General features: G+C 36.8%; 1 pseudogene; it reads left to right on the top strand.

Moving 5' to 3' along the window:
• Positions 1-4,537: 4,537 nt before the first annotated feature.
• On the top strand, positions 4,538-5,923 carry LOC130829806 (DNA methyltransferase 1-associated protein 1-like; annotated as a pseudogene).
• The last annotated feature ends 17,217 nt before the right edge of the window (positions 5,924-23,140 follow it).

The following is a 23,140-nucleotide window of genomic DNA, read 5'->3' as shown; positions in this document are numbered from 1 at the left end:
GACTCTCTGTATTTTTTTATTCTCTTGTAAATAGCTATTCTGTTTCCTTTGATGGTAAAGAGAGACTAATTCATTATCTGTATAGAAATCTGTTAACCAGAAACTAATAGACTGCCAGATATTTCTCCAGTAAAGATGCGTTCATTCAGGATTAGCAGAGAATTACAATTTGAGTTCCTCAATCCTGCAAATTCCCACTAGTCAAAGGGAGGAGAATGTTTTTATAGAGAGGAAAAGGAAGTGGGGGTGGGGCTACAGTAAACAGAGTGCATGGCTTTTTATTGGCTGAATCTTGTTAGGAAAAAAGAGGAATCTTTCTTCTTCCTATTGGGTTCTGCTATCATCACAGGGTGTGGGAGCACCCCTTCTGGCCTCTTTAATTGAGGTTTTTGTTAATTTTTTATAAACCCTTTATAAAATTGAAGACTGCTTTTCCTCTATTTAAGTTTAATAATCTTCATAGATTTATCCATCTTAGTAGGTATGATTTTATGGTGCTTAAATTTTCAGATTTTTCATCAGCCTCTTTGATTTCAGCTGTCAGAAATAAATATTTACCATTTGTCTCTTTGTTTTTTTAGTTATTAAGAACTAATCCAGCTTTTTTAGTGGATATTTTCTTGTACTACCAATGCATGCCACATCAAAAATACTGATAAAATGCAAAATTTTTACATTTATTAATCAGTCTTTTCCCAAAGTAATATCTTTTCTAATCTATAAGTTACCATAAACATCTAAAAAATGGCACTTCAGTTTTTCTTTTATTATATTGGGATATATCTACAAAGTATTTAAATTCAGCTTTATTTTAAGTATACTTTTAAACTTTTGTGTTCACCCTTTAAAGTTTTTTTAAATTTATTACTCTTTCTAAAACTGTAAGTTCAGAAGAATCTCAAGAATGTATCTGGGGAAGTACCTTTCTAGGCTACAATTTTTTTATCTGGAAGACTAAGAAGTCGGATTAGATGAGCTCTCAGATTCCTTCCAGCTTTTGGTTAGAAAGTGTCAAAAATGAAGGAAACATTTTATTTCTTCTGATATATCAAATTTATGTTTGTCTTTTTTTTCTTTCCAGATTGTGCCTCATTTACTTCTTTGGCTTTTTAGGTTTTCTTTTGTAGTCTTCCTCACCAATCTCTTCTAACTTAGAAGCATTCCCATTAATATGTGAGCTCCTTGTGTAGGTTCATTGCAACCTTGCTGTCTTATTAAGAGTAGGATGGCTTTGGGTATGGCCCCAGGGCTATGGTGAGAGAAAATCAGAGGGTCTCACTTGAAAGAACTGGAAAGCTACATTTCATTTCTGGGAGGCAGTGATTTTGCCAGAGGTAAGGAGTCATTCTACTTTAGCAGTTTTTTTTTTTTTTTTTTTTTTTAATAATTTTACTTTCACATCTTTACCCTTGGACTCTAGTGCCTGAAACTACAAGTCTGCTAAATCCTTCCATGATTTTTTATCATACTACATACAACATTCTTTCAAATGCAAGGTCAGAGTGTAAGTTTCTTTTGATATCATGGTTGTAATATGAAAAGTGGTGCTTATTTCAGCTAAAACCTCTTTTTACCTTCCATAAAAGCTTTATTCTTTCACACATAATATCTGATTTTTACATGTCAGTAAAAAAAAATAGAATAAAACTGAGGCAATGGAGTAATTATGTTTGTAACTATTGAAATCACAGAAATGCATGGCTGGATATTACATTGACAGGTCATTTATTTCACCTTCTCCATCGTCAGATACATTTGCTGTTAAATCAGCCAGGGAAATGGGTCTAAAATCTTTTTATGCTGCTCTGTAGCATCAGGGCCTAATGCTTCTTTTTCAACATTGTTAAGTCATCAGTTTTGGCTTTTAATTATATATTGGCCATCAGACTTCAGCATATAGGACTTTTAAAAAAAGACTGGGAAATATTAACTGAGCTGACTCCCTAACATTCAAATTGTAATTTCCTTCATGCTTTGAGGGCAATTGGAGGAGACACTTAAACTTTTTCTTTTGAATCCTCATCTCTCAAGTTAGTCCTGCTTAATTAAGATCTAGGTATGAATTCCCAACTCCTAAGTCACTCAAAGTTCAAGATGTATACAAAAAACAATTTCATTCTTGAAGTTTGGAGAATATTAGAGTGGTAAAGCTATAATTTCCTCTTCTTTTAACCGATTATGAAATAGATTGTATAAAACAATATAATTGTATATAATTGTATTGTTTGGTCCATACCAGATAGAAATGTTATTTGCCAACACCAGCACAAAGCAGGTGAATGGGAGCAAAGTTGTATTGGGCTGAGGAAATGATACTAGATGGTAACTCAAATCCACAGGGACAAGTAAAGAGAACCAGAAATAGTGCATAAGAAGATATAAATACATATACAAAAAGCGTTATAAATATGTACCTGCTCTCCTTTTTTTTCTCAGCTCCTTTAAAATAAATACAATTATATAAAGTAATAATATAACAATTTATTGTTGGATTTGTATGATATATACATGCAATTGAATAACAATAATACCACAAAAAAATCAAGCTCTTCAGAATTAATGTTTGTTTTCTTTTAAAGTTTTATTGAGATGTAACTGACATACAATAAACTGCATATATTTAAAGTGTACAATTTGATATTTTTTCTTAGTCATCTGTTTTATACATATTAATGTATGTATGGCAATCCCAGTCTCCTTAATTTTCCTATATCTCAATGGAATTAATCCAGTATAAATCTAGAATAGATTCTAAGTTAAGATATATATAAAAATCTCCAGAACAACAACTAAGAAAATGCTTTTTTAAAAAGTGAAAAAATATTAAAGAAATTACACTGTTACATTAAAAATATTCACTTAGTACAAAAATACTCGATGTAAAGGAGGAAGAGAGGGAAAAAAAGACGTACGACAGAAAACAAAAGGTATGTGGCAGATGTAATCTAACTCTATCAACAAAAACTTAAATGTGAATAAATGAAACAATCATATATATATATATATATATATATATATATATATATATATACATTTGCTTAGTTAGATACCAACTGGTATAATGACTTATACAGGATAATAAAACTATAAAATTTGGCTTTATCTTCTTTGCAGTACAGAAATCATTTCTATGAGACAGTAATCATTTGCATCTCATCAGTTTGTTTTTTCAATTTAATATCTAGCCTTATATTAATAGTACATAAAATGTTTCCATTAGAGATTCAAATGACAAGCGGCTTTGTTAAACAAGCTCTTTTATCACATAAAAAGAGCTTGCGGTCATTCTTTCACCTTGATTTTTAATGTTTAATGCTCTTTTATTACCTACTGTTATTTACTGAGATGTAGCTTCATCTAAGAAATGAAGTGTCCAGAAGCAAGTGTTCCTTGATAGTAATCCACCCCTCCACACAGGCTCAGACCCCAAAATATTTATGTATAGCTGATAGATGGACATGCAGAGACTTGAATGAATGCTGGTCTTCCTTTATGGCTAACACGTTATAGCTGAAGTTATCTGGAAGTACGGTGTGTCTGTTCTCCACGTATAACCTCAGCCCCTAAACCATGCTCCTCTGTCCTGCTTTGTAATATCAGAGCTGGACCTTGTAAGCAGTTCTCCTTTAACACTTGGCATAATGTTAAACGTTATAGTAGAAGGCTCTGGGAGGATACCAGGAGAAAGGATCTCCTCTTCCTGAACCCAGTGGTTTTCCCCTTTTGCTCTAGTGACATGCAGCTGAGCTGCCATTCTCATGCGGGCCACTCAATAGTGTGCCCCCTGGGGCTGGATTCTTAGCCAGTTTTGCTAGAACTCCAGATGCAGCTTTCTAGCGAGACTTGTTCTCACCTCAGAGGTGGCTCCCTATCCTCTTAAGCTGGTGGCTTCCTACTAGTGTTGCTGGAATTCCCTCCTGCCATTAGTTTCTGGCGAGGCCTGGTGTGCAACACCTCAGTGAAATACTCTGCCCTCCAGTGGGAAGCAGCTGCACCTTCTCCAACTGGTTCTGAACATCAGTCTGAGTGGCTTTCTTCCAAGATTCTCTTCCTTGAATACTGTCTTTTACTCCCAGAGGTAGTGAGTGCTGCTTACATCTTTTTCTGTATTCTTTAAACTCTCTTTACCTTTCTTATTGGTAAATTCCCTCTTATGAATTAATAATTCTTCATATTCAAATTTCCCAGTTCAAGTGACTGGTTTGGTTGCTGCCTGCCAGCTGACACTGGCTGATACAGTCACAGATCTCTGCAGGGTAACAGCGGGAGGTTGGACACACCCCGTCTGACGACAGCATCCTGAAAAAAATCCACTCTTTGCACTTGGTCCTGCGCTTGAGGGGAGGTGTCTAAGTTCTCCCTTTTAAACTTTATACAAATTTCATTACACTTTTCTTTCAATAAAGTTGTTGCACTCTCCCCCACCCCACCCCACCCCACCCCAAAGAAAAAGTCGGTGGTTTTGCGGGGAGAGAGGAGCCACCTGGTCGCAGCGCGGAAATCCAGGCCTCGGACACTCCCCCATTTCTCAGGCGCAATGGCTGTGGGCGCAGATGCGTACCACATTCTAGAACTCGGGGATCAGAGGGCCATGTGGCTTCCGGGACCATCAGCAAGAAGGACATTATCAACCCGGACAAGAAAAACTCCCAGAAGTCCTCTGAGACGCTGACCTTCAAGAGGCCCGTGGACATGCACCAGGAAGTCTATGCACTGCTCCACTCTGACAAGAAGGATGCACCCCCGCTGCTACCCAGTGACAGTGGTGAAGGCCACAAGGGTCAAGGCACAGTGAAGGCCAAGTTGGGCTCCAAGAAGGTGTGTTCCTGGAAATGGATGCCATTCACCAAGCCAGCCTGCAAGGATGGAGCCTCGTTCTTCCGCTGGCGACAGGCAGCTAAGGAGGGCAAGGACTACCCCTTCGCCAGCTTCGATAAGACTGTGCGGGTGCCCGTGTATTCAGAGCAGGGGTGCCCGCTCTATCTTCACGACAATGCTTGAACAAAGGCAGAAGCGGCCACCTCTTTGACCTCAGCCTCCGCTCTGATCTCCGTTTTGTGGTTAGCCAAGACCGGGATGACCACCAGCAGTTCAAGAAGCGATCTGTGGAGGACCTGAAGGAGCAGTATTACCATATCTGTACCAAGTCGGCCAACACGTGGGCCGTGCCGGGCACAGACCTCAAGATACCAGTGTCTGATGCTGGGCAGGCGCCACGGCGGAAGGAACAGCGGAAGCGTCAGCGTTATGCGGCCGCAGAGCTCGTGGCGGCGGAGGCGTACCCGCTATGTAAGCCGCGCCAGATCTAGTCCCGGCAGAAGGAGTGTGAGGAGCGCAGTTGGCTCGTTCGCAGGCAACTCTGCTGCGCAGACCCCTCTGTCTAGCAGGGCCACGGAGAAGCAGCCACCCAAGAAAAAGGAGGCTGAGAAGCCGACGGTTCCTGAGACTGCACGCATCGAGTTTCTAGAGTTCAGGTCTGCAGGCGTCACGCCCAGCGGATGAAGACTCCGGGCTGTGTGAGGCAGAGTATCGAGGTCCTGGGACAGGTGCTGGGTGTGGAGCTGAGCCCGACCCTGCGGAGGAGCTGGTCCGCGTGCTCAGCGGGCCGAGGAGGCCTGAGCTGGTCCAGCTGTACGAGCTCGAGCAGGCCTGCGCCAACCGCGAGGGCGGCCCGCAGGTGCGTCGGCCCCGGCGTGAGGTGCCGGCGCGCGCTGGGTGCTGGGAGGCCGCCACCCCAGCGTCTGCCTGGTCCCGGCCCCGGCGGAGCCCGCGGTGCCCGAACCCGGCCTCGGCCCTGACCCCTAGCAAGGACGCCATCATCTACCATCACCGTGTGGTGGGCGCACCCCTCACGCCCACCCACGGGGAGGCGACAGGAATCCTCTCAGGCTCCTCTCCTGTGAAGAAGGCCAAAAAGCCGTGAGGGGCCACATGGGGTGTGGGCTGCTGCTGCGCAGAGCTGGTGAGTTGGAAAAAACCCCCAAACCTTTATTTTCTAAATGAAGACAGCAAGGGAAGTAGCTTTGCACATTAAAGTATGGGATGCTTCTTCATATTTATATAAATATTGTACGCTTATATAAATATTTGGGTTTTTTCAATATGTAGCTTATAATATTTCATCTATGCAAACTCATTTTTTAAAGATTTTTTTCCCCTGGAAATTTAGAGTATGGTAAAGGTTCACAGTGAATTGCACATGTTATTGTGTGGTGGTGCTTATTAAGACTCTTACTTCCAGAGGAGAGGGAGCTAAAACACTAGGGCAGAGTTGGGGGAATTCTTTTGAGTTTAAGTTTGAAGATAACGGCTGTGATATTTAGTATTTTATTTTATATTCTGTTCCATAATGGAGTCTATTGTTTTAATAAATAAAAAATTATGCTGTAAGTTACCATTAAATTGCTGAATGTTTTTCTTGAACTTCCTAATACATTTAAGGTCCAGGGAGATAGATATACATGTTTAGCATTGATTTTTAACTTTGTGCTGCCTAGTACATGGACAAGTTCCCCTGGAAGTACAAATTCCCTCCTGTGATATGTAATTGAGTATATTGTTAAAGAGTCTAAACACAGTTGCAGTCTGGCTCAGTTCAGTTTTCCCAGCTTTACCTGCCTACTAGGTCCTAAGCTTACCACCTGTTTCTTCTTGGGCTTAAGAGAATCCCTAAGCTTTGTTAAAAATTTTTTTGGAGTATAGTTGATTTACAACGTGGTATTAGTTTCAGGTGAAGAATCCTTAAGCTGTGCGAGGAGAGATGTTATCAGGAAGAAATTCAGGTGCGGCGAATGTAATTTTGAGACGGGCGGCTCTCCTCCTGGGTGGCCATTGGGCAAGATGTTAGCTGATAATAAACTGAAATCTTCTGTAGATGATACCACAAACGATAATGATTGTTCCATGAGCCAAACTTGATTGTGTGAAGTTTGGGTGGGTAGTTTGTGTGCTCTACTCCCTGCAGTCATGTGTGAAAACTTGGTCCTTGAACAAGAACAGCAGTCTCTCATGGTTGTCTTTCTTGGTGTGTACCTGTTAACCATTTCTTCTGGATATTCTTGCTGTCTGTGATTTGTGGTCTATCATTCTAATTTTCCTCCTTTCTATTCTTTTGTTATTATCCCTACATCGCCTTCCCTTCCTTCATCAAAAAAAAAAAAAAAAAAAAAAGCCAGGGCAGTTATTTTATACTCTGAAAAAATCTTTTCCAGAATTCCTTGAGTTCCCCCAAAGTCTTAGGATTTTGGAGAAAGTAGCTAGAAATGGAAATATTTGGAAGCCATCTTTGTTTTTCTAACCTGCAATAGATCTCACCTTAAGAAATACTCAATTTCCCTTTTGCATTGTTAGCAAAGTTTCATAATTCTAAATTACATCCTACTACAGCTTGGTATCTCAGATATTGTTTGTATGTTTCCAGTTGGATTGCAAATTCCATGAAGGGAGGCAGAATGCAAAATAAAGTTTTCTTTTTATTTTTGATAGAATTTTGCCAAAAACAGTCTTACCGGTTTCTGGGGAGATATGTGCCCCCTTTTAATAACTCATTGATTCTGAAAGATTATTTTAGGAACCAGGGGACCTAATCCAATGTTGGGAGACCTTAAAGTCTACTTTTCCTTGGAGACATAAAGACTGTTTTCTATGGCTATCAGCACATGATAGCAGATGTTATCAGGCCATGCTAGAATCATGCAGTTAATTTTTACCTTGCTTTCATTGTGATTTTACTTAGAAACCTTTCATATAATAACTGTCTGTGATAGTTGCTATGTAATCAGAAATGTATCCTCTTAAGCTTCTTAAGTGCTGTAGAACTTTAATTTGTAGTTTGTGAAATAGTGCTTGTAATGATCATTAATGTTTTATAACTTGAGGGGAAATCACAAACTAGAAACTGCAAGATTAAGTAAAAAAAAAAATAAAGACCTCAAGCTGTTCTCACTTAATGAAGTTAAAGGTTGTAAAGAAATCTTATGTCTGTAAGAAATATTCTGCAAATAATAAATTTACCAAAATGTAGTATTTCTGTCTTACATTGTTGTTTAATGAGTTGACAATATACTTTTAAAAATAATTCATGTTTTCTTATTAGTTTTTGATTTACATTATTATTTTATCAATGCTTGAATCTTGAAACATATTGCTTTGGTAACTAAATAGTTTTCATCCTGTGACTGTTTAAACAAATCTGAGGCAGTGGGAAGTAATTGAAGAAATGATTTCATTATTTAGATGGTTTATTGTAAAATTTGTACCATTTAAGGCAAAAAGCAAAGTCTCCTCAAGAAATAGACTTGCTCAAGAGAGATCAACACTAAGACTCCTGTCTCCCAATTATAGTTCACAGTCTGAAAATGATACGGACTCTCATAGCATAACTATTGATTCAAACTTTTGTTCTGATTTGGACAATTTTTGTCACTAGAAAAAATATATAGACAACATTCCTTTAGAGAGAACATTTATCATTGATAAGGGAAGGTGAAAGAGTCATTTGAATGAAGCTGAGTATTTTACAGTGATGTGTATCTATTCACTTAAGTACAATGACTTAGTCTCCTCACTCAGATTACCTTTAGGTTGTATGTGTTTGAAATGCCATGTCTGCCTTAGGTAATTTGAAAAGGAGCATGTATCAAGAGTGTAAATAGTTCAGTGACCGTCCTTCATTTCAGTATCAAACAGCTGTTTCCGCCGTGTGTGTATGTATGTCAAGCGAACTGTTTTGAAAGTCTTTTTTTTTTGAGACTGACAAAAGTTGAAATAAATTTTAAAAACATGTTTTAGTGACATTTGAGAGTATGGAAGTTCTTCCTTCTAGGAGAAAAGATAAAAGCACCTTGAGAACTTCATACACATTAAAGTTACTGCAGCATTTGAATACAAATTTCTAGTTACATAAAATATGGCTTTATTAAATATAGGAGTTTCTGATAAATATAAAAAACATTGCAAAAATAGGTCCAGAAAGTTGTGTATGAACATTTGGATTCTGATATTTGAAAATCGCTAGAATCCACTCATATTAAGTTGTTTTGAGACTGGTTAGCAAAAAAAAAGTACCGTTTAAATATTTGAATTATAGCGAAGTGCTTCTTCATTGAGTCATAGTAAGCAAATTAAAATTTATCCATTTTTAAAATGTATTTATTTATTGGCTGTGTTGGGTCTTCCTTGCTGCGTGTGGGCTTTCTCTAGTTGCGGAGAGCAGGGGCTACTCTTCGTTGTAGCGTGTGGGCTCCTTATTGTGGTGGTCTGGTGGCCTCTCCCGTTGCGGAGCACCGACTCTGGGTGGCAACAAGAGAAGTCACCACAATGAGGAGTTATGGCTCGCGGGCTTTAGAGTGCAGGCTCAGTAGTTGTGGCGCACGGGCTTAGTTGCTCCGCAGCATGTGGGATCTTCCCAGACTAGGGTTTGAACCCGTGTCCCCTGCATTGGCAGGCGGATTCTTAACTACTGGGCCACCAGGGAAGTCCCTCCGTTTTTTTAAAAAGGGAATATATTTGGGTAATTCTTCTAAAGGAAAGACATGTTGTTAGGCTTAAACTTTCAGTTTATGTCTTCTCTTTACTCTTTCCTTTAAAAAAAAAGTCTGAAATTGGAAGTAAACACAGAATGTATATGTCAATTATAGTTCACTAAAGCTGGGTAAAAATTCCCCAGTACTGTCCACTTTAAAAGATTTTTAGAGGACATTTCCTCACTTCTCTGGCCAATCTGGACAAGCAGAGCTGGAGCAGCCCTGAGTAAACTGTCCCCTTTAGAGATTGTTCACACTCTATGGCTGTGGCTACTGCACACATACTGTGTTCTATTAGTAAAAAGCTGCCCGAAGGAGGCCTGACTAGGCCAGATCCTTTATGCTTTTTAGACTCTGTTAAGAGAGTAAAGCAAATATAATGATCCCTAGCTGGGATAGCCCTGGGCATAACTGTGACATGATGAACTCACCTATGCTTCCCTTTCTGAAATAATTCCTGCCCCTAAAGTCTCTGTGGCCTCATTTGGCAGCCCAGTTGCCCAGCTCTCTCTCCACTCTGTTTCTTTTCATTCTAAAACATCTCATTGTCCTTAGTGTTGAATGCCTTCCTAAGTAGCTTAGTATTTAACGGAGAAACCAATAAAGGCAACAGGGTTAATCAATGGTTTCTTGTGACTTTACATTTTGAAAGTAAAAGCATTTTTAATTGTGGCGTTCAAATTCTAAATAAAGTGGAAGATTATCGATATTAGTTAGCAGACCAAAGGACACAACATTTTGGGGGCAGAAGAACTTTTTCTGGCAGTTGTCCCTTTGTGCCACATGGCTACTCAGGTCAGTGTGGGGTTCACAAAGCCTCACGTGTGCAAATACTTGCAAAGTCTTTTTTTTTTTTCTTCTTTTCTTGGGGAGTATAATTATAAACAGTGAAGAAGGGAATCATTCTCTTATCATTAGGAAGATGCTCACATTTTTCTACAAATCTGTAACTTGAGATATTTGGCATGTATTCGGATTATGCAAACTTTGATAGAGATCTGTGATATACCTGGCTTTGTGCTAGGCACTTTGATGTTTTTATATGTGTAAAGAAAATATATTTTAAATCTTTACCTTATACTTGTGACTGCTGGCTCAGATAATAGTAGCGTGCAAAAGAAAGAACTTTGTTCTTATAATGATATTTAAGTCTTCACATTAGAGTTGACCTTTGAACAGTATGGGGGTTAGTGGCACCAACACTCCCCTCTCCCCCACCCTGTACAGTGGAAAATCTGTACAAAGCTTTTGACTACCCAGAAAGTAACTATCAATAGCCTACTGTTGATTGGAAGCCTTACTGATGACAAACATTTGATTAACACATATTTTGTATGTAATATGTATTATATACTGTATCTTTACAATAAAGTAAGCTAGAGAAAACAATGTTATTAAGAAAATCATAAGGAGGAGAAAATATGTTTACAGTACTATACTGTTTACAAAATGAATCGTTTGTGTCAGTACCGTCATCAGCGTTGTCTTATATGATACAAAACACTGTTATAAGGTAATAAACGCTAGGCATCAAAAATGAAAAGATACTGTGAAAGAGAAATTCATGTTTATTTCAGGTATAATGATTTATACATTGATAATTAAAGAAGCAGAAGTAAGATTGCTTTATGGTAGCCTAACCTATACACTAATGAATGAGTCTTTATACAATTTTTATGGCACATAGTATTACAGTCATATTCATAATATAGTATTAAAAACATCTTGCATTAAAAAAAACTTGCCTTTGATGATAGGCTGGTATGCAGTTTCTCCATTTGTAAGAGAGGCATACTGTGTGGTAATGTAATTCTTTGAAAGTAAAGTTATAAAACATGCAAATACTGTGCCATTTTATATAAGGGTCTTGAACATGTGGGGATTTTGGTATCTGAGGGGGATCCTGGAACCAATCCTCTGAGGAAACCGAGGGATGACTGACTGTACAGGATTAAAAAATAAAGATATATAGAGAAAAAGTTACTGAATTAAAAATTAGAAGCAACAACTAATGACATAAAAAGTAGAGGACTTGGAGAGGTGGAAAATAGTGACGTAAAACGAAGTGCAGAAAGCAAAAGCACGCCTGAATGTGGAAACTGAAAGCATTTGAAATGGTTGTAGCGTACAATAAACAAGAAAAGAGAAAGGTGAGCCTGGGCAGGTCATCAAGAGTCAGATTAGATAGTATTTAACCAACTTTGAAAAGATTTTGGACTTTATCAGAAACATTTAGAGTTTGAAGTAGGAAAGTAACATGATTTTTGAATTTTTTAAGAATATTATTCTTGTAGTGAAGATAATGGATTGAGCTGGAACAATTCTGGATGTGAAGAAAAAAGAAGGCTGTTGAAGTAACTTAAATTATAGCTTATGACTATAGAACAACAAAAGAAAAGAAGTTTGTGAATTTGAGCAATATTTAGAAGGTAAAATACACTTGTAATGAAGGAAGGTTGAAGAGTCAGGGATAATACCCAGTTTTCTTGTTTGAGCAACTGAGTCATTTACTGAAAAATGGCAGAGGGCACCTATCTTTCGAAAGAAACAATATGAACTCAATTTTGGAAATCCTAAGTTTGACATGTGCATGAGACTATAAATTTAAATGGAGAGAAACATGGAGAATTTGGGTAGATTTATGGAGTGAGTTTTGGGCTGGTGGCATAATGTGAGAATTCTCAGTACATTGGTGATGTTTGAATTTTTGAGAATGAAAAGGTCGTGCGTCTACAGTAGCATCTGAGAAATGCTGAGAAATGACATTTGGGGTGTTGTAGAAAAAGACAGACAGCAGTGTGCTGGTAAATAAAGTACCAGAGCTGATTCATAGATTTGTAGCATTTGCCAATTTCCATGGGTAAACATTCCTACTATTACTTATTTTGAGCTACCAGTGTTACATCCCTGTGAATCTGGGGAAAGGTGCACACAATTGGCTCTCTTGAATTGATGCAAGCTGGTTTCTTTACATCCCTGAGAAACCTAGAAGTAGAGTAGGGAAGCATGAGCAGTGAGGAATTACAATCAATGAATGTAGAAAAACGCTTTAGAGGCTTTGATTATGAAAGGAAGAGAGACATGGGGAGGGCCAGATACATTTTGTTTTGTTTTTGGTTGGAGGAAGAACTGAGTAGATTTAAATGTTAAGGAGAGGAAGCCAGCAGAGAGAAGAGGGAGTGCGTGGTTGAAAAGTGAAGTCTTTAAGAGCTGAATACCTGTATGTGGAGTTGGAGAAAGTGGGATCATAAGCACAAGATGAAGGTTTTGGATGGGACGAGGGTAAGCTCTTCTCATAAAAGCAGAGAGGCAGGAAGGCATAAATGCAGATGCAGATGGGTTTGCATATTTCTTGCAAGAACTATAGAAGTTATCTTCTGATGTATTGCATATTTTGCAGGGAGATAAGTCAGATAAAATTTGAGGCTGATGGAAAGGTGATGGGGATTGGAACTTTAAAGAGATTCCAAGTTGGAAACAAGAGTTGCTGGGAAGTGTTCCTTTATTGAAGTCAGTGACCGTAAATTAATAGAGGCACACATCTATATGATAAGGAGAAAAATACAGTGAGAGGGTGACCATGTAAGTAGGTGACTGGAGTACAGTTGAAGGTTAGAGGAGATGAAATCACAGGACTATAAGGTCAGGAGTATGTATCAGTAATAAATTTGAATATTGAAGTCATGATGATGATGCTGGAAATTAAAGAGAAAGCCTATTAGTTTTCAGTACAAGGATGATATTGCTAAAGAGGATAAAGGGCATTGTGTGAGTAATGTGAATTTAAAGGTAGCAGCTTGGGGCTGGATTAACTTTGGGTGGAGCTGGTTAATGAGAGGTAGTTGGTGTTCCTGTTGTGTACAGGTAATGCAAAAACTTCAAGGCAATTGATATTTTGGGGATGGGAGGGATGGGAGTGAGCATGGGAATCAGATTCTGATTAAATCTACAAAGCAAAGGTAATGTTCAGTGAAGTAGGACCCTAACTGCTATTTTCTGAAATTCAAATCATAGAATTGTTATAATTTTCTTGGTATTTTTCTCCTTATCTCATAATTTTGGGTTTGGAACAATCTCAGTGGATTTGTTTTTATAAAATTAAATGCACACTCTGTATTAAGGCAGAATCCATGCACACTATGTTCTCATGCTTTTTATCTTTTGAATAAATACATTCATCTGTTGCTTTTGTGAGGAGAGGCTTTGCAGGGGGAGGGTGAGAGGGAGAGAGCAGAACTAGCATATCAAAGGCATTAGGCACCTCATGAAGAAGAATGGGTGTGAGGTTGCTAGGTGCTACAGAAGGAGGCACAAGAATTGCTAAACAACACATTTAGGTGTGATATAATTTAGACCTATGTGAGCCTTAAGGCTTGAGAGAATGAGCAGGGGTGTGCAAAGACTAGCTATTCTCTCTCAGTTATTTCTAAATTTTAGCCTCTACGCCTTGTATTGTAGCTTTTAGTATCTATACTTTAGTGGGTTACTAAATAGATACATAGTTTTTATTAAAGCTGTAATCTGTTTGTCTCTTCAAAAGTATACCTCCTCATTTTTTTATTGCCTGTTATCACTGCCCTCCAGAAAAACTGGCACCTACATTAACACCAAATGAATTCATAATGCATCAAGCTATTACAGAAGTTAACAAGTTAATAATATTGATTACAAAAGGTGTTACCTTTAAAGAGCATTTGTTTGAGAAGACTGTCAGTGCACTTACACATTTATTTAAAGTTTATGAGCTGCTTTATTTAGTACACCATAGTGGAGAACAAATGAACAGTTAAGTAAAATCAATTATGTAAAGAAGCTCTCTTCTTTCACCTGGTGTAAATGATTTTTTAGAATGCAGATGGCACTTTAGATCATTCCTACTTAAGGTAGTTTCTGTCATCTGCATTTTGCGATAGTGCATACAATTTCACTAATGATGGAGACAGCCCAGAGATACAGGGCAGCATGCCGTGTTCGTGGATTTATAGGGTCATATGTGCAGTGGCGGATATCAAGAATACCATGTCTGTGAAAAGGAAGAAGCCTTTGATCATCTATAGAAGAGAAAAAATGTTCAGGAAATGGGAACACAAGAAAGGAGAAAGATATCTAAAAAGCATTATATTTAAAAAATTTTTTAGAAATCAAAATTAAAAAGCACAAGAAATATAACTTTATTTACCCCTGGTAAATTTTACTCCCATAAGTTTGGGTTGTATTTATTTAATGATTGATTGATTTTCACTTTTTAGGGTTGAAAGCTAGTTGAAGGTTCAGAATAACGTCAGTTCATAAATTCAAGCATATGCAGCACCCAGAAGAGTGTCGAGCACAGAAGCAGCAATTAGTGTTAGCAGTTCTTGTTATTATTACAACTCAAAAAAACATTCATAGAACTTTGTGCCTGATGGCATAAGTAAATGTTAAACAATGGGAAAGTTAATATATTTTTTTAAAAACTTCCAGTATTTTTATATACTTAGAACAGTCCTGTCACCTTTGCATATTGACCTTTGAGCTGTGCAACTTGCCTTTTTAATGTATGTGTCTTCCTGCCCAAATAACACAGTAAATTCCTTGAAGGCAAAAATGTAGGCTTTATTTCTCTTTTTGAACTCAGTATCTGCTTTAACATATGACACATAAGTGAGACTCAGTACATTTAGCATTGTTATCAATATTTGATTGGATGGAGGCACTCCAGATGGAAATTTGGAAGGGTTAGACAGCGAAGTATTTGCTATCACTTAAAAATGTGTCTTATAATAACCTGTAATGGAAAATAATCTGAAAAAAATATGTATATAACTGAATCACTTAGATGTACACCTGAAACCAACACAATATTGTAAATCAATTATACTTCAATAAAAAAAAAGAATATGATGTCTGGGATTTGTTTCAAAGTAACCCAGTGTTTTAGGAGCTAGGAGAGACTAGACTGGGAGGGTCATGATTAACATGAATTGATAATTGTTAAAGCTTTGTGATAGGTACACAGGAGTTTAGCATATGGTTTTTCCTATTTTTGTGTGTGTTCAGAATATCTCTGTACAGCAATGTACAGAGACGTGTGCCTTGTATGCCTCTGTTTATTAAATTAAAAGACAATAAATATGAAGTGAAATTGTAATATTTGAGTTTTAGACACATAACATAATAATCACAAGACTCTTGTTCTTTTATGTATTTTAGGGCAGTTCTGCAGTGTGGCTTCTAGGCCTTTGAAATCTTTTTAAAACAATCTGTTTCATCCTCCTTTCATATAGATTGGAGTTCTTAGTTACAAATAAGAGGATCCATTCTGACTAAGTAGAAAAAGAATTTATTAAAACCATGTTATATACTTCACAGAAGTGACATGTCTAATGTATTTAATATTTCTCTACAACATGATATGACTGTTTTCAATAATAATTATGAAATGAAATAAATAATTATGGCCAGAAAAAAATGCAGACAGTGAAAATTTTCTTTTATTGACTTTTCAATATACTATAAAAAATTTTAAAATTACAATTAAAATTAAATCTATTACAGTTTAAAGGAAAAAGTGATACTTTAAAAATATGTTAATAGTCTTTTAGAAATTGAAAATTTATACCTATGTATTAATCTGTCATAATAATGGATAATAACATTACGGTTTCTGTTTTCAGGCCTTAACTTTGGAAAATTTGTCAATGACTTCATAAAAATCAATTTTCTTCGCATATTTATGTTCAATAAGTAGTGTATGAGACATGAATCTAACTTATAACTGATTGAAAAACAATATTTTAGTTTTGAAATTTTCATGAGACAACAGATATACAAATAATATGTTTATTTTTAAGTATGAAGTTTTAGAGCCTTGGCATCTGAAACAGACCAGGCTATTTAAGGTAATTTTCACCTCTGACAGAGAAACTACAAAATGCTGAATTTTTATAGAGAAGAATTAAATTGGAATTCATGGACCTAGGAAGACTTATGCAAGTAAACTGTTTCATATTTAAATAAAATGCAGTATTGATAAAATTTTCTACAGTGATTTTTAGATAAGTTTTGTTGATTGCATAAAAAGGATTTTACTATGTCGATTATTAAATATTAAAATTATTTTGTAGTTTAATCTGACACTGAGATCAGAAGAAACTAGGTTCAGGTCCTTCTTTTGGTTGCATGACATCATTGTTATATAATCAGAAACACATCAGTTAATCTCAGTGAGCCTCAGTTTCCTCATCTGCAAAATCTGTTTTTCAGGGTTGATTGAGCTTTATCCAAAGTCCTTAGCCCCAGAAGAACAAACAAAACCTTAAGTCAGCAGAAGGAAGGAGATTATAAAGATCAGGGAGGAAATAAAGTACTTAGCATCAGTATAGCACATAGGTGATACTAAGTAACAGTTGACATGCCTGCATGTTTTTCTGGTTTGTATACTTAATTTCTGCTCATGAAGGAAAACAAAATATTAGAAATGTTTGCTTCTCATGATCATGTTCATACTGAGCAGATAACACATTGAAAGGAGAGTTCATGGGACTGCACCAATGCTTGTTGAATACACACACGCACACACACACACACGCATGCCTGAAAGGTCCACCCGCACGCTTGCCTGCTGTGAATTGATGTATCGCTTAGGGCATTGACTGCCTCCACCCTAGATAACTCTGTTGGACTGGCAAACGCTGGCTTCTCAGTTCTGTGCTTGGAATCACTGGAAAACTGTTACATCAATCCCAAAGAAGCAAAGTTTTTGGCATCTAGATTTGTTACACATGCCTTTATAAAAAATTATGAATGCAACAATCAATCAGTGTACCTTAGAGATTTGGTAGGATGTTTGGATAATGAAAAGAAAAACAGTTGGTTAGACAGAGGAAAGGTGTTTGTAATTATAACTGACTAGCATCTACTTCAAGGAAAATTATTGTATTCTTCCTTTCTGAAACTTTGGCCTCCTAAGGAGTATATATAAGCGATAAGCATAATTTTGGAAGTTTAAAAAGTCTGGGCCAACTTGTTAATATTTTTTCTTGTAATTTTAGGGTAGCAACAACTTTGCATATTCCAACGTTCTGTTCTCATTAAGTATTAAAATCTGTATAGTGTTTTTTAACTACCTAGTTTTAACTTGTATGGGAAAGTGGGATGGTTACCTCTTTCCATTTTTGTTCTTTAAAAAAAAAATCAGTCAACTTAACAGCTGTTCAGATATAATAATTCCCACAAGAAGCTTTCCTTGGTGAGTTGCTAAACACATAGAAGTGCAAATGACTGTATTAATAATATGTGTCAAAAAGTATTAAACAAAAAAAGTACCTTTGGTCTCTAATCCTTTCTAGATAAAGATACAGATTTAGCATTAAACAAAGTACAGAATAGAGTATCAGGTTTTTAAAAGATTTATATTTGGATTCTTCAGGTTTTCCTCTGGAGGGTGTTGAAGGCCCCTGGCCAATATTTTATATCAGATTATGTTTTGTTAACACTGCTAAACTCTTCTACCAATAATCAGCCATGTTAGAATTTTATAAATAATTGTCTTTTTGGTTTCAACTATTTTTCCTGTTAAAAGTCTTAGAAAATGCATTGATCAATAGGGAGGAACATAAGAACACAAGGCAAAGCTCTGTGACCCCAAAGTAAACTTTAATTCACAGAAGTTAATGTGAATAAATTTAGCAACTAGATCTTTTAACCAGAGCACTTACCCATGGCTCCTCTGGTGGGTTGGGCTTCCTTGCAGCATGGTGGCATCAGAGTGGTCCTTCTTAAATGGTGGCTCATGGCTTCCAGCATGAGTGCTCCAGTGAGCAAAGAAGCAAGAGCATCTTTTATGACCTAGCTTTGTAAGTCACTTAGTGTCACTTCTCCTGTATTCCATTGATTCTGTTCTGTGGAGTCACTAAGTCTAGCCTAGATTCAAAGAGAGGGGATATAGATACCACCTCTTAATGGAATGAGTTGTCAAAAAAATTGTGAATGTGTTCTAAAACTGCTACAAGCAAAATATATGTCAGCAAATGATCATAAGGCATAACAAATTAGCTTGCATTATCAGTGTTGTAATTTGAGTAAGAAGCCAAATGCAGCATGGCAGCATAGATATACAGATGGGTACAGGCAGAGGTAGCCTTCCGGTTAATTCAATTCTGATCAGGTTCTTATTGATGGAGAAACTATAGGTCAGAAAATAGTTCAGAGAAGAGGATAAGAAACTCCAAATATGGGTAAATTATAGGACCTGTCAACAAAGTTTAAAGGGATATTGAGATTTTCAACATGAAACAAAATTTCGTTGGAGTTTTAATAGGGTAGGTAATGTGCGAGAATTGAGTCCTTACCCAGCTCATGGTGGGGTAGACCCAGCTGCCTTTCAGAGAACCTGCCCCAGAACAGGATCATATTTAAGTTACAGTCAGCAATTTAATGACTATTGTGAAGTTAATTTTCTTAATTTGAAGTAATTTTGTGGGTTCTTATTTAAAATACTTTAGGTTTTATAAATGTGTAAAAACTTTAAAAATTTATCCAGTTTATATTTGTCTTTTTAATTGTCACTATTATAATAACAATAATTTACATTAGAAAAAGAAAAGTTGAAATAGAGATTTCTTTGGACTAATGAAATTTACCTAGACTATATCAGGTTCTTCCTGATATTCAACTTCAATCATTGATGCTTTCTATGATTGGTTAAAAAAGTTAACTCTTAAATCCAGTATTCTGCATACCCCTCTGTAATTTTTCTTATTAAAATTATCAAGACTGATGGGTTTGCATTAGTGGAAAACAGTCGTGTGTTAAAATTTTTAATGTCTTCAAGCTTGGAATATTTGAACTAATATGAAAATATTATGGAAACATTAGGAATTACTACAGAGCTGAAACTAAGCTAGATGTACACTTGAGAAAAGATGGTAGTGATGATAGAAAGCAAGGTTGTCATGTGGATCCTTAAAAGCAACCATGTAACTTTGGCCAGGTATTTAAGAAAACAGCCCTTACGAAAACACTGGTCTAATTCAGTGCTTTTTCAAAATTCAGTTGGGAAAATGTTTAAATGATAGCAAAACTACAGTCTTGTGAAGGTCTCCTGACTCAAAAAGTTCCCCAAGTGAATCTTTTTATAAGCATACAAATTTTTAAAGACTGTGGTTTTATAAAGTAGAGATATTTAGTTTCTCAGAATCAAATAGCAGGGTAAAATTGCTTATATCTAATGATTCCCTTAATTATTAATATGGATTGATAATATTTTCTAAAGGACTGTGGTATAGAATTTTTTGTACATTTTCCTTTAGTAATGGCTCTGTTAAGGCAATGGCCACCAGAGGGCAGTAAATATACCTGTAATAGGAACTAATCAACCAAGGTGTCATGTCTCAAGTAATTTTTTATTGTATAGTTTTTGCAAAGCTTGTATTTCAGATTAACTTGAAATATTTTATACTATCCAGTAATTTTAAATGAAAATATGATTATTAAAGATTATGGTCAAAATTGTATATGATATTAATAATAAACATAAGAAATACGGAGCAATCTCTTACATGTTGGCTATGATGCTAAACACTTTCCATATATAGTTGCTTCTTTTAAACCTCACAACACATTTGTAAGATGGACCATTACTATATTTCATTGTGGAAGAAATCAAGACTTAGGTTAATAAAAGCCAGATATCTTTAAGCCAACATTTTAACTGTTTCTTTTCGAGGGGGAAGGAGGTGGGAGAGGACAATGGGCATAATGTTAGGCTTATTGTATGCTTAAAAGCTGTCTGCTTGAAAAGGTTATGAGAAATCAAACTAGCTGATCCTGAGTTGGTATAGAAGGTAAAACTTGGAAAAACGAACTCTTTAGTTTGTAAAAATAGTGAAGGACATGATATAATAGCTTATGCAAAGGAAAAAAAGGGTAGTGGTACATTTGGTTCAAGATTATTTTTGATGATAGTTTTTACAAGTTATGTTCTGAAGAGTCTAATCAATCTCACTCAAATGACTGCTATTTTGCTATTTGTTATGGGCTGAGTTGTATCCCCTAAAACCTCATATGCTGAAGTCTGAACCCTTAGTTCCTCAAAGTATAACTATATTTGGAAATAGGGACTTTAAGGAGATAATTAATTTTAAATGGGCTTCAGTCCAAACTGACCATAAGAAGAGGAAATTTGGACACAGGGACAGAGGAAAGACCATTGAAGACACAGGGAGAAGACAGCTGTCTACAAGCCAAGGAGAGAGGCATTAGAAGAAACCAACCTGACCAACACATTGATCTCAGACCTCTAGACTCCAGAGTTGGGAGAAAATAAATTGCTGTTGTTTAAGCCACCTCAGTTGGTGGTACTTTGTTATGTCAGCCCAAGAAGATTAATATGATGTATTTTCCATAAAGAAGAGCAGTGGTGTCAAGGTTCCATCCAGTGACATATGTTCCACTTCTCAATACTGTCTTACTTTCTAACTATCCATACAGGTACATGTCTCTCAGTATCCAAAGTTGAACCAAGAAAACAAATTGGATTGATGGGTTAAAAAAATAATAGGCTTACTTCGCTCCGACACATATACACTAGCAAATGTAAAATAGATATCTAGTGGGAAGCTGCTGCATAACACAAGGAGATCATTCAATGATTGGTGATGATTTAGAGGGGTGGGATATGAGGGTGGGCAGGAGTCGCGGGAGGGAGGGGATATATATATAAATACAGCTGATTCACTTTGTTGTACAGCAAAAACTGGCACAATAGTGTAAAGCAATTACACTCCAATAAAGAGCTTAAAAAATAGCAAAAAGAGAAAGACAATTATATATGTAGAAGAATGTTGAACCAGAGCTGTTTCAGTCACAGTTCAGCTGAGGTCTCTGGGCAATAACTGCTGTATTTTAAAGTGAGGTGCAGGACCCCCTGCAGAACTTTGGAAAAAGGTTTCCTGACTGGTTTTGCTATCACAGCTGATAGCGGACTCATGTCCTATTTATCAATCCGGAGAAAAGAACGGGAGTTGGAAGACTTTAGAGAGCTCTGTTAGTGTGCTGAGTGTCAGACCCCTTCACCTCAAGCCCAGGGAAAGGAACTTAATGAGGCCACTCAGAAAGTTTGATGCCCATTCCCTGAGCTTGGAGCACACAGTAAATTGATGTCTGACTCATGCTTCAGAAATCTAAAAGGTGAGGAAAATATGATCGGGCAGTTAGTTCTGATGGCAGAGGGAAAGAGTTTCCTGTTGCTCTAGAGCTTGTCAGAGCAAGCAAAGGATGCTTTCGTCTTTCTTATGTGCTTGACACCAGGGCCATATATGTGAAATAGGTGGAGTAGAATCATCTTATATCCTGCATAAGAGAGCAGCCTTGAGAAGCAAAAGAACCAAGCAGGAAGACTTTAGAAGTACTATTAGGTATCCAGGATCTGAGAAAGTATGTGTGTGTGTGGCCACCTGGAATAGAGTTGCATGGATCAAGAAAGCTTCAAATGAGCGATCTCCCCTGAGGCAAGCGTCTGCTTTGAAGACCCCAGGCCTAGGGAGCATGCATGTAGATCACTGTGACATCGAAATAAGAAATGCCCACCATTTTTCCTGCTTTGCTCTGTTCCTTCTCACTCCTTCCTCCTGAAGAGTTGGAACCATCATTAATAAAAATTGAGAAAGGAGTGAGAAGGAGAAATCAATTGAATGTGCCCTCCTTTTCTGCTTCGTGAATAAGCTTACATGCTTAAGTGAAATTACAGCTTATTAGCTATTAGATGGACTCGAACATTCCAGTTACTGAACCAATTGTGTTTTGTGACCATAGTGACAGGAAGAGCTTTTATTACCTGAAAGTGACTTGAAGAGTCATAGAAAAAAAAAAAAAAAGAGTCATAGATATACTCTAGTTTTCATTTGTGGTATGAGGAAGTGGTGAAACCACCTGAATTTGTTTTCTGGTTATAATCCACTATTCTCTTACTCAATATGATAGTTATTGCAATTTATGACATTTATGCAAAATAATCTATAGAAATTCAAATCTTGAAGTCATAACTTTCAGACATAATTTGATCTAACAAAGTTGTAGTAAATTAGAATAGATGGTATTCAGTCTGAATAATTGGTGCCTTGTATAATGTTGAGCTTATACATTAGTTTAATGCATATTTGAAGTACTTTATTATCTGGGGTCTTATGGACTAGTGAAATTCTCTGATAAGACAGTATTTCCTTAGGTTTCATTTAGTAACGTGCCTATAGCATATTGAGCTCAAGAGATGAATTTGTTCCTTTAAGGTTCATTTAAAGGCGTCAGACAGTACAGTAATTTAGCACTTTTTCTTCCTGACTGCCAACTGCAACTTGGCACCATGCATCAGGCCGAATGACACAAGTTTTTGGTGATTGCAGTTTGGTTTCTGCATCTCATGGGCATGAATAACAACTTTTCAAGAGCACTGTTATCCCCAGAGGGTGTATACAAAAGACTATCTAATTTCAATTGCTTTCAAAAAATAGCTTATCACAAATATTTCTCATTTATTATACCTGTTCATTTAGTTACTATAGCCATAGCCAATCATAGCTGTTGACTGCTCTCATTCATTTTTTAATTGGTAGTATTGAGCATTAATCAGGAAACAA

The sequence above is a fragment of the Hippopotamus amphibius genome, chromosome 10, assembly GCF_030028045.1.
Source record: "Hippopotamus amphibius kiboko isolate mHipAmp2 chromosome 10, mHipAmp2.hap2, whole genome shotgun sequence".
NCBI lineage: Eukaryota > Metazoa > Chordata > Mammalia > Artiodactyla > Hippopotamidae > Hippopotamus > Hippopotamus amphibius.
This window is presented reverse-complemented; position numbering and strand designations above follow the sequence as displayed.